This window comes from Pan troglodytes, chromosome 11 (genome assembly GCF_028858775.2).
Source record: "Pan troglodytes isolate AG18354 chromosome 11, NHGRI_mPanTro3-v2.0_pri, whole genome shotgun sequence".
NCBI classification, from domain to species: domain Eukaryota; kingdom Metazoa; phylum Chordata; class Mammalia; order Primates; family Hominidae; genus Pan; species Pan troglodytes.
The window spans coordinates 75,902,718-75,914,526 of record NC_072409.2 but is presented as its reverse complement, the minus strand read 5'-3'; positions in this window follow the sequence as shown (position 1 = coordinate 75,914,526).

Sequence of the window (11,809 nt, the reverse complement as noted above, 5' to 3'; positions counted from 1 at the left end):
TCATACACCAGGCCAGATTGATTTAGGTAAAAACAACACTCCTCATTTAAGAATATGCAGAGTCCTCCTTTTTCAGCAGTGAGTAAGTCAAGGCCTTGGTGGTTTTGGAGGACAACTGCAGCTAAAGAGTCAACTTGGGCCTGGAGGACTGATAAAGTTTGTGATATGTCTGTGATGCTAGCAGAGAAGTCATTAGACAGGCTACAAAATGTCGTGACAGAGGTTGAAATGCCTGCTATTCCAGTACTGAGAGCAATAGTGGCGGCAGAAAGTCCTAAACCGACCATCAAGGGAATTAGTGGAATAACTCTTTTTTGTCGTGTTGGTGTCATGAGGGGAACAGGGAGCTTTTCGGTCCCATTTGCAAATTGAATTTTGGGGGTAAGGAAGACTAGTGTACATGTGCCTGTCCAATTAGCAGGTAGACACATGTAGGTAGAGGATCCACAGAGGAAGAAGAGACCTTGTGCAAGGCAAAACTGGAGATGTAAAGTAAAAAGATGAGAAGGAGTGCTGAAAGGGGTGTCTTGTACCCAGACTCCTAGGGATCCAGCTAGGGCGGCAGCTGTCAGAGGTTGTAATGGGGACTGATGGGGTAACTGCATAGAGGGGGAGGTTCAATTTTCATGGTGTATGAGAAAACGTTGAGTATCTACGAGCAACCTTTCGCTGTTATTTTTGGGGCTGGGTATAAGTAAACAAGAAGAGGGCCTGGGAGGAGAGTCTAATGAGCAAGGGGAAGGTAGCCAGGGGTGGAGTGAAATACAGGGCAAGTGTCTTCCTAAGCAATAATTAGTGCTAATTTTTTTTTTTTTTTTTTTTTACTGCTAATGTTTTTAAGTTTGTCAGTATTGATAGAGGGCTTGTCTGTAATATGGAGCTGGAAGGCTCCAATTGTTTCAGTGATGTGTGTAGTTGGGCTTTGGAGATGAAGAGTAAAGGAACATCGAGAAGGTGAAAGGTTACCTAGGGGAATTCCAGTGGGTCTTTGCTGAGAGATACTTAAAGGATCGGCCACTGGAATAGTAGTTTGTGTTGTGAGAGGTCCAAATATGGAGGGAGTAGAGTTAATATAAGGAGAAAGGTTTTTTAAATAAGTGCGAAGGAGGGCAGCAGCTTGCTGATGTGAAATGTTTGGGGAAGTCTTGCTGGACCTGTCTAGAAAGTAAATGAGTTCTTCAGGAGGGTAAAGGTGAGGGCTGTTAAAGGAAGTTCGGAGGTGTAGGGAGACGGGAGATGTTGCCCAGTCTGTCTGTAAGGCGGGGACAGCTGTGTAGGCACTGGAAGAAAGGGAAATGCAAAGCCAGCAGTTGTTTGCTAAGGAGGGATTAGAAGCGGCTAGGAGAGATTGGGTAAGGTTGATAGTGTGGTGGAGATAGCTGGGGAGAGGTAGAGGGTGACATAAGAATGGGAATGAGAATAAGAGTGAGTATAAAAGTAAAGAATAGAACTTCATCAGGGTGGAAGTATTGGAGGGTGCCTTGCCAGCAAAGATCATCTATCTACTCTAAGAGGGAGTTAAGAGTGGCAGTTTGGGGATAGCACCAAGAGCTATCAGCTGTGATGGATTGAAGAAACAGTGTAAACCGGCGGTGTAAACAAGAGTAGGGCATTTATAAGTAGTTGAGAATGGAGAATAGGAGTATGACTGGACAGAAGATAGTAGGGATGACTAGTTTTTGGGGCTCGGCCTAAGTGGTGGGGGTGACTTCGTAAAGCCCTGTTGCAAAAAGTAGGGTAAGGACGAACAGACCTAATAGAATGAAGGGATGTAGTAGGCTCATAAGGGTTATTACTGTTCTTCAGAAATAAGAGTGAGTTTAAGGGAAGTGGGGGAGAGTACTTGCGACTTCCAGGAGGAAGAGGAGGGATTAGGCTGGCTGTCCGATGGACACAGCTTTATTCTGGAATGGTGAACCCAGTGGGGAGGATCCTGCAGGCAGACAGCAGTTGGGGTACTATAGATGACTAAGTAGGGTCCGGTCCATCAAGGTTGTAGAGTTTGAGGGGTCAGATTCTTAACAAGAACTGATCGTCCAGCTAGGTTGTCTTCATATGGCTGGGGATCTGGAGTAGGCAAGAGAAGATTAGCAGCCTGGCAAATTTCCTGTCTAGCCTGCTGGAGGACTGGAAGATAGTCGCCTAGAGGGCTGGTGTCTGGGATGAGGTTGGGGCCAAGCAAGAAAGTGCATCCATATAAAAGTTCAAATGGACTGTACCCTGTAGCATCTCGAGGACAGGCTCTGATTCTGAGAAGAGCAAGAGGTAAAAGTACTGTCCAATCCTTTTTTAGCTGGAGGCTGAGCTTGGTGAGGTGTGCCTTTAAAAGACCATTAGTCCGTTCTACCTTTCCTGAAGATTGAGGATGGTAAGGGATATGAAGTTTCCACTGAATACCAAAAGCCTGAGAAACTGCTTGGGTGATTTGGCTAGTAAAGACTGGTCCGTTATCAGACTGCATAGAGGTGGGAAGGCCAAACTGAGGAATTATGTCTGACAGAAGGGAAGAAATGACCGCGGTGGCCTTCTCAGACTCTGTGGGGAAGGCCTCTACCCATCCAGTGAAAGTGTCTACCCAGACTAAGAGATATTTTAGTTTTCTGACTCGAGGCATTTGAGTAAAGTCAATTTGCCAGTCCTGGGCAGGGGCAAATCCCCGAGCTTGATGTGTAGGGAAGGGAGGAGGCCTGAACAATCCCTGAGGGGTAGTAGAATAGCAGATGGAACACTGAGAAGTGATTTCCTTGAGGATAGATTTCCATGATGGAAAGGAAATGAGAGGTTCTAAGAGACGGGCTAGCGGCTTGTAACCTACATGGAAGAGCTTATGAAATAACGACAGAATAGAATGGGCCTGTGAGGCTGGAAGAAGATATTTTCCTTGGTCTAAGAACCATTTGCCTTGTGTGGGAAGAGATTGATAGGTGGAAGTTTCAGTGGGGGAGTAGGTGGGAGTGACCGAAGTGAAGGAGAAAAACTGGCCGTGAGGGACAGAAGTTGGAGAGCTAGCTGCTTGTCTAGCCACCTTATCAGCATAAGCATTACCTAGAGCAATGGGACCTGATGCCTTTTGATGCCCCTTGCAGTGAATGACTCCAGCTTCTTTTGGAAGTAAAGCAGCCGTGAGCAGAGTTTTTATTAAAGAGGCATTAATGATGGAGGACCCTTGTGTAGTGAGGAAACCTCTTTCAGCCCATATGACCGCATGGTGGTGCAGAATATGAAAGGGATATTTAGAATCAGTATAGATATTGACGCGTAGTCCCTTTGCAAGAGTGAGGGCCCGAGTTAAGGCAATGAGTTCGGCTTGCTGAGAGGTAGTGGAGGGGGGCAGAGTGGTAGCCTCAATGATAGATGTGGAAGATACTATAAGCATAGCCTGCCTTTGCTGGTGAGTGGCGATTAGGCCTGGTGGAACTGCCATCAATAAATCAAGCGTGATCAGGGTGAGGAACAGGAAAGAAGGAAATTTGGGGAAATGGGGTGAATGTCAGGTGGATCAGAGAGATACAGTCATGGGGGGTCAGGTGTGGTATCAGGAATAATGTGGGAGGCCGGATTGAAGTCTCGGCCAGGAACAACGGTAATTGTGGGAGACTCAACAAAGAGTGAGTATAGCTGAAGGAGCCGGGAAGCAGAAAGTATATGCGTCAGGTATGAGGAAGAAAATAGATTTTGGAAGTTATGAGAACTGTAGAGAGTGAGTTGAGAACAGTTTGTGATTTTGAGGGCCTCTAAAAGCATTAAAGCAGTGGCAGCTGCTGCACGCAGACATGAGGGCCAGGCTAAAACAGTAAGGTCAAGTTGTTTGGACAGAAAGGCTACAGGGTGTGGTCCTGGCTCTTGTGTAAGAATTCTGACCGTGCTAACCATGCCTAGGAAAGAAAGGAGTTGTTGTTTTGTAGAAGGTGCTTGGGTTTGAAAGATCAGTCGGACATGATTGGCAGGGAGAGCACGTGTGTTTTTATGAGAATTATGCTGTGATAGGTAACAGATGAGGAAGAAATTTGGGCTTGATTGAAGTAATGGGGGCTGTCTGTGAAGCTTTGCGGCAGTACAGCCTAGGTAATTTGCTGAGCTTGATGGGTGTCAGGGTCAGTCCAAGTGAAAGCGAAGAGAGGCTGGGATTAAAGGTGCAAAGGAATAGTAAAGAAAGCATGTTTGACATCTAGAACAGAATAATGGGTTGTAGAGTCAGGTATTGAGGATAGGAGAGTATATGGGTTTGGCACCACGGGGTGGATAGGCAAAACAATTTGGTTGATAAGGCGCAGATCCTGAACTAACTTGTAAGGCTTGTCTGGTTTTAGGACAGGTAAAATGGGGGAATTGTAAGGAGAGTTTACAGGCTTTAAAAGGCCATGCTGTAGCAGGTGAGTGATAACAGGCTTTAATCTTTTTAAAGCATGCTGCGGGATGGGATATTGGTGTTGAGTGGGGTAAGGGAGATTAGGTTTTAATGAGATGGTAAGTGGTGCATGATCGGTCACCAAGGAGGGAGTAGAGGTATCTTATACTTGTGGGTTAAGGTGGGGGGATACAAGAGCAGGACACAAACGAGGCTTTGGATTGGGAAGAAGGGCGGCAATGAGATATAGCTGTAGTCCAGGAATAGTCAGGGAAGCAGATAATTTAGTTAAAGTGTCTTAGCCTAATAAGGGAACTGGGCAGGTGGGGATAACTAAAAAGGAGTGCTTAAAAGAGTATTGTCTAAGTTGGCACCAGAGTTGGGGAGTTTTAAGAGGTTTAGAAGCCTGGCCGTCAATACCCACAACAGTTATGGAGGCAAGGGAAACAGCCCTTGAAAAGAAGGTAATGTGGAGTGGGTAGCCTCCGTATTGATTAAGAAGGGAACGGGCTTACCTTCCACTGTGAGAGTTACCCGAAGCTCGGCGTCCTTGATGGTCTAGGGGGCTTCCGAGGCGATCGGGCAGTGTCAGTCTTCAGCAGCTAAGCCAAGAAGATCTGGGAAGGAGTCAGTCAGAGAGCCTTGGGCCAGTTTCAGGGGCTCTGGGAGTGGCTGCCAGGTGAGTTGAACAGTCAGATTTTCAGTGGGGTCCCACACAGATGGGACCGGCTTAGGAGGAATCCCAGGCTGCGGGCATTCCTTGGCCCAGTGGCCAGATTTCTGGCACATGTCGCAAGCTCCTGGGGGAGGAGGTTCTGGAGGAACGCCTGGCTGCTGCGGTTCAGGTGTTTGGAAGTTCTTGTGTGCTGGAGATGTGGCTGGGGTTTGTCTCACAGTGGAGGCAAGGAATTGCAACTTTTTTCTATTATTGTGCACCTTGAAGGCGAGGTTAATTAAATCCTGTTGTGGGGTTTGAGGGCCGGAATTTAATTTTTGGAGTTTTATTTAATGTTGGGAGCAGATTGGGTAATAAAATGTATTTTGAGAATAAGACGGCCTTTTGACCTTTTAGGGTCTAGGGCTGTAAAGTGTCTCAGGGTTGCTGCCAAACAAGTCATGAACTGGGCTGGATTTTTATATTTGATGAAAAAGAGCCTAAACGCTATCTGGTTTGGGATAAAGAAAAAGGAGCATTAACCTTGACTATGCCTTTAGCTCCAGCCACCTTTTTAAGAGTAAATTGCTGGGCAGGAGGGGGAGGGCTAGTCACGGAATGAAACTGTAAGCCGGACCAGGTGTGAGGAGGGGAGGTGATAAAAAGATTATAGGGTGGAGGAGCAGAGGCTGAGGAAGAATTGGGACCTAGCTCGGCCTGGCGAGGAGCAGCCTGGGGAGGAAGGGAGAGGTCAGATGGGTCTGTAGAAAAGGAAGATTAGAAAGAGTCAGCGATGCTTGGGGTTGGTACTGAGGGGACAGGCGGGAGAGAAAGAAGGAAGATTTGGGACGAGTTGCACTGGGCACAGAGACTAGGAAGGGACTGATGTGTAAAAGAATGCCTGGATGTCAGGCACCTCAAACCGTTTGCCTATTTTATGACAAGAATTATTTAGATCTTGCAGGATGGAAAAATTCAAAGTGCCATTTTCTGGCTATTTGGAACTACTGTCGAGTTTGTATTGGGGTCAAGTGGCATTGCAGAAGAAAATAAGGCATTTAGGTTTTAGGTCAGGTGTGAGTTGAAGAGGTTTTAAGTTTTTGAGAACACAGGCCAAGGGCGTAGAAGGAGGAATGGAGGGTGGAAGGTTGCCCATAGTGAAGGAAGCAAGCCTAGAGAAAAGAGAGAGTAGAGAAACGGAGGGAAGAGGTTCGGGGGATCTTACCTTCCAGAAAAGTGGGAAAAGGGGTTTGGGGCATGGAAATAAGGGATTGGGGCACAGAGATAAGAGGTTGGGGTACAGAAATAAGGGATTGGGGTGCAGATAAGAGGTTGGGGTGCAGAAATAAGGGATTGGGGCACAGAGATAAGAGGTTGGGGCATGGAAATAAGGGATTGGGGTGCAGAGATAAGAGGTTGGGGTGCAGAAATAAGGGATTGGGGCACAGAGATAAGAGGTTGGGGCATGGAAATAAGGGATTGGGGCACAGAGATAAGAGGTTGGGGCATGGAAATAAGGGATTGGGGTGCAGAGATAAGAGGTTGGGGTGCAGAAATAAGGGATTGGGGCACAGAGATAAGAGGTTGGGGCATGGAAATAAGGGATTGGGGCACAGAGATAAGAGGTTGGGGCATGGAAATAAGGGATTGGGGTGCAGAGATAAGAGGTTGGGGCATGGAAATAAGGGATTGGGGTGCAGAGTTAAGAGGTTGGGGTGCAGAAATAAGGGATTGGGGGTTCTTGCTCGCTAGAAAAGTGGGACTTGCCACTAAGGGTGAAGGAGAAGGGATTGAGGGGTACTTGCCCCTCTCCCAGAAAAGCAGAGAAGGGGTAGAGACAAGGAGAGAAGGGGCTGGGGTACTTGCTCTGTCCCCAGAAAAGCAGAGAAGGGGTAGAGACAAGGAGAGAAGGGGTTGGGGTACTTGCCCCTTCCCCAGAAAAGCGGGACTTGCCGCTAAGGGTGAAGGACCAAGGCAGGCATCCCTGTGTGGTCTGACACTCTTGAAACGTGGGTGTATAATCAGAGAGGCCTCCCTGCAATGATTAAACACCAAGGGAAGTCTGCCTTCCCAGTCCGTGACCGGCGCCGGAGTTTTAGGTCCACGGATAAAACGTGTCTCCTTTGTCTCTACCAGAAAATGAAAGGAATTGAAATTAAGAGAAGGGAGAGATTGAAGTGTGGCGCCAAGATTGAAAGGAGAAAGAGGTTGAGGGATAGTGAGGGAGGCTGGAGAAGAGAGTAAAAAGAGGCCGCTTACCGGATTTGAAATTGGTGAGATGTTTCTTGGGCTGGTCGGTCTGAGGACCTGAGGTAGTAGGTGGATCTTTCTCATGGAGCAAAGAGCAGGAGGACAGGGGATTGATCTCCCAAGGGAGGTCCCCTGATCTGAGTCACGGCACCAAATTTCATGCGCATCTGTGTGAAGAGACCACCAAATAGGCCTTGTGTAAGCAATAAAGCTTTTAATCACCTGGGTGCAGGTGGGCTGAGTCCAAAAATAGAGCCAGCGAAGGGAGATAAGGGTGGGGCCGTTTGATAGGATTTGGGTAGGTAAAGGAAAATTACAGTCAAAGGGGGTTTGTTCTCTGGCGGGCAGGAGTGGGGGTTGCAAGTTGCTCAGTGGGGGTGTTTTTGAGCCAGGATGAGCCAGGAAAAGGACTTTCACAAGGTAATGTCATCAGTTAAGGCAAGGACCGGCCATTTACACTTCTTTTGTGGTGGAATGTCATCAGTTAAGGTGGGGCAGGTCATATTCACTTCTTTTGTGATTCTTCAGTTACTTCAGGCCATCTGGGCATATACATGCAAGTCACAGGGGATGTGATGGCTTGGCTTGGCTTGTGCTCAGAGGCCTGACACTAACCCGGTATGACACCATCTTAATTTAACTAATTATATCTGCAAAGACCCTATTTCCAAGTAAGGTCACATTCTGAGGTTCCTGGTAAATATACATTTATAAGGACATTATTCAACCCACTACACTAAGTATTTCATTTTTTACATAAATAATTTTTTAAAGAGATGTGTAGTTTAAAGATGTATAGAGTTTATAGAGTTTAAAGAGATATATAGATATAAAGATTTTGTAGTTTAGGGATATAAGTTTTGGGAACAAATTTTCTGAAATTTTTGGAATGTTTCTCATTCTTAAAAAAATATATGTATACATGTATGTGTGTGTGTATATATATACATATATATATATATGATTTTTGTTTTTTCAAAAAAGCAGATTTTTCCTCTGTAGCCTGAGTGTACTCATTCCTTTCTCTCTGCTCCTACATTGTTTCCCCAGGCTCCATGCTGCTTTTTTTCTGTTCATTTGGCATGGAATCGTTGGAAAGCTGGTCAGGCCTGGCTTACCTGGGCACAGGTGTGGACTGGCCATGGTTCCCCTCACTGTCTACCTGAATGCTGTCAACATCCTCCCCTCAGATCTTAAGGACAGAGAATGAGTACCCGTGCACCTCACTTGGCCGAAATGGTGGCCCCATGTGAACTGTACTGGAATCTTCTCTCACTACAAGGATGGCTGAATAACTACATACAGTTATAGCGTTGGGTCATACCAATGAATCTGTCATAATTCTTGTGTCAGCAATAGTAAATATATAATTGCAGTCTTCGCAACACCCTTCTCCAATGGTCATTCCTGGCTCAGTCTCATTTCCAAATCTCTCCTCTAGGAAGTGATAATTTACACTCCAGCTGGTGATCGATCATCTCAGAATGGTGCATGAGGTGAGCTGACAACGGCAGCCGGGGGAAGGAACGCCAGGGCCCAGGATGGAAATGAGGTAGTCTAAATTTTTATTTCTTGCCTATTAAAAAATTTTAAAATATTCAAATAAGAGTTATGTAAATATTTGTCTTCATCATTTCAAAATTTCTTGGCCTCAGTTTTCAGAAGGCTTCATGGTTAAAGTTGGAACACAATGGCAATTCTAAAACTGCTCTAAAGAGGTTTTCTTTAGGTCTAAGGATGTGAAAGTGTCCTTTGCATTTAGTTTTTGTCTTTATTTACTTTGGATATATATATTCAAACACACACATATTCTTTTCTAGCTATTGAATTAAAATAATTTTCAATCTATGTCATACAGCAGTAGTTTCTCATTTTCATTGCAGTATAGTATGTATATTACTCAATTTTATGTACTATGGTTTGAATGTGTCCCCAAAGTTCATGCCTTGGAACTATTTTTTTTGGTGTTCCATACAAATTTATTGAATGAATACATAAATGGTCCAGTTGGAACACGATTTTGAAATCACAGTGGATGCCATGTTGCCCTACCCTTATCTAACCCCACCCACTCCCATTTAGTATGCAGTACTTACACTCCCAACAGCTTACGGTTTTCATGGGCTTCCCGTTTCCAGGGATTGCCCATGCCTGAAGAGGGATGCCTCCCCACCAAGCTCACACTCCCTATTCAGGGCCCACATCTCCATGACTGGCCAGCGCAGAGGTATAAACTGTGGCCCCTTTCCCCCAAAAGGGACAATTCAGCAGAGTTATCATAGCTCGGAAGCCCTCAGTGGGATTGGCAGAGGCCTTTGTTGTGACTGCCTCAGAGCCCACTTCTCTCGCGGCTCAATCACATTCCTTTTGCCCCCTCTGAGATGTTATTCCCAAGAGCACCAACATGAAATTCACTGAACACAACTCTCCATCTCAGAGACTTGTCCCCAGAAACTCAACCTGCCACAGGGGTGCATAGTTTCCATACTTAACATGATTTTTCATCTAGTTTCTAGGATAAAGGTCAGACTATGAGGTAGAATTACAAAGTAGAAGAAAGTGTCCAGGCTGGGTGCAGTGGCTCATGCCTGTAATCCGAGCACTTTGGGAGGCTGAGGCAGGTGGATCACCTGAGGTCAAGAGTTCCAGACAAGCCTGGCCAATATGGAGAAACCCCGTCGCTAATAAAAATACAAAAATTAGCCGGGTGTGATGGTGGGCACTTGTAATCCCAGCTACTCGGGAGGCTGAGCTAGGAATTCAATCTGAGGGGTTCAATCGCTTGAACCCCAGAGGTGGAGGTTGCAGTGAGCCAAGAGCGAAACTCCGTCTAAAAAAAAAAAAAGGGTCCATTGATTGGTACCATTCTATTTTTGTGCTTCTCATCCATCTACTGTCATTTTTTCACCCAACCTTCTAGAATAACGACATCTTCCTACTATCTAGAGAGTCCTAGTCCCTTGAAGCACCTAGAGTCAGTTTTCCCACAACACCACAGACTCCTATGTCACAAGTATTAAAAAGGCAATCAGATTCAACTCCTTCATGCTAACATGCTAGTGAAAACCCACTCCCTTTCACCTTCCCATGGAATCTAAGGAAGGAGGAATTGAAGGATTTCAACAGAAAGTGAAATATCTCTCCTGATCCCCTGATAGAAACAAAGATGTTGGGTCACCTAGAATCAGGAAGATTTTAAGAGAACCTCACTATGGCCTTTCTTCCCCAACCTTCTGTGACACTGGCCAACCCATTCCTAATCTCAGCCTCTTCACCTCAGTTGTGTTCTTTTGGGTTTGGAATGATGGTAGAAACAGTGACAAGGAAAAATGTGTTCTCCAAGGTAAGACCAAACCATTCATTCCAAAAGTACTTGGGTGTATACTATGTGTCAGTCTCCACACTAAGTACTCTTGAGGATATCACAGTGGCAACAATAAACAAAGCCCTAAGGAACAGATAGAGTCTGGTTGAGGACAGAATTAAGGCTGTGAGCCTCAGGAGTCATGTCCTGAAATGGGCTATCAAAGTGATAACAGGTGCTACAGGATCAGCTAGCAGGGTCACCTAATCTAGCTTTGGGTAAGAGAAATTTCTCAATTAAAAAATAATTTAAGTTCTTTTTTTTTATCACAATTCAGTCTTTTTTTTCTCATATGTATTTGCAAAATAATATTTACCTTTTTATGTGTGATATATGCTAATACTTTCTATTTTTTTATTTAACATATATTGGTTGTGGCCAGGCGTGGTGGCTCACGCCTGTAATCCCAGCACTTTGGGAGGCCAAGGCAGGCAGATCACCAGAGGTCAGGAATTTGAGACCAGCCTGGCCAACATGGCGAAACCCCATTTCTAATAAAAATACAAAAAAATTAGCTGGGTGTGGAGTTGTACTCCTATAATCTCAGCTACTTGAGAGGCTGAGGCAGGAGAATCACTTGAACCCAGGAGCCGGAGGTTGCAATGAGAGATCACACCACTGCACTCCAGCCTTGGTGACAGTGACAAAGTATGACTCTGTCTCCAAATATATATATATTTGAATCACAAAATTAAGTCAAATCTCAACATATATATATTAAGTAAATCTTATATATATAAGTAAATCTCTATATGTCATATATATAGAGAGAGATATCATTAATTTTGATATCATTAATTTTGTGATTCATTAAAGGATTGCAATCCATAGTTTGAAACAGTCTTTCCTCTTTTCCAGCCTTTGGAGTGGGAAAAGGCCCTACAGGTTAACAATTCAATAAAATGTAGAGAATTGTTGAGGGCACATTCATTAGTTCTTCAGAATACTATCCTACTACACCATTTAACATTTGGAAAAAGAGAAATTTTTGAAAGTGATTTCTGTAAAATTATGTGGCTTAATCACACTCGATGGCTCAGTTTATTAAGAGAGGTGAGACATTTTTCCTGAACTGATGATTGTTTACAAACCATACTTTCTCACATGGCAATGTGAAAAATATTTTCTGAAAATTAAGAAAAAACGATAAATAATAGTTATATTAGTCAGCTGTTGCTGTGATAATACTGTG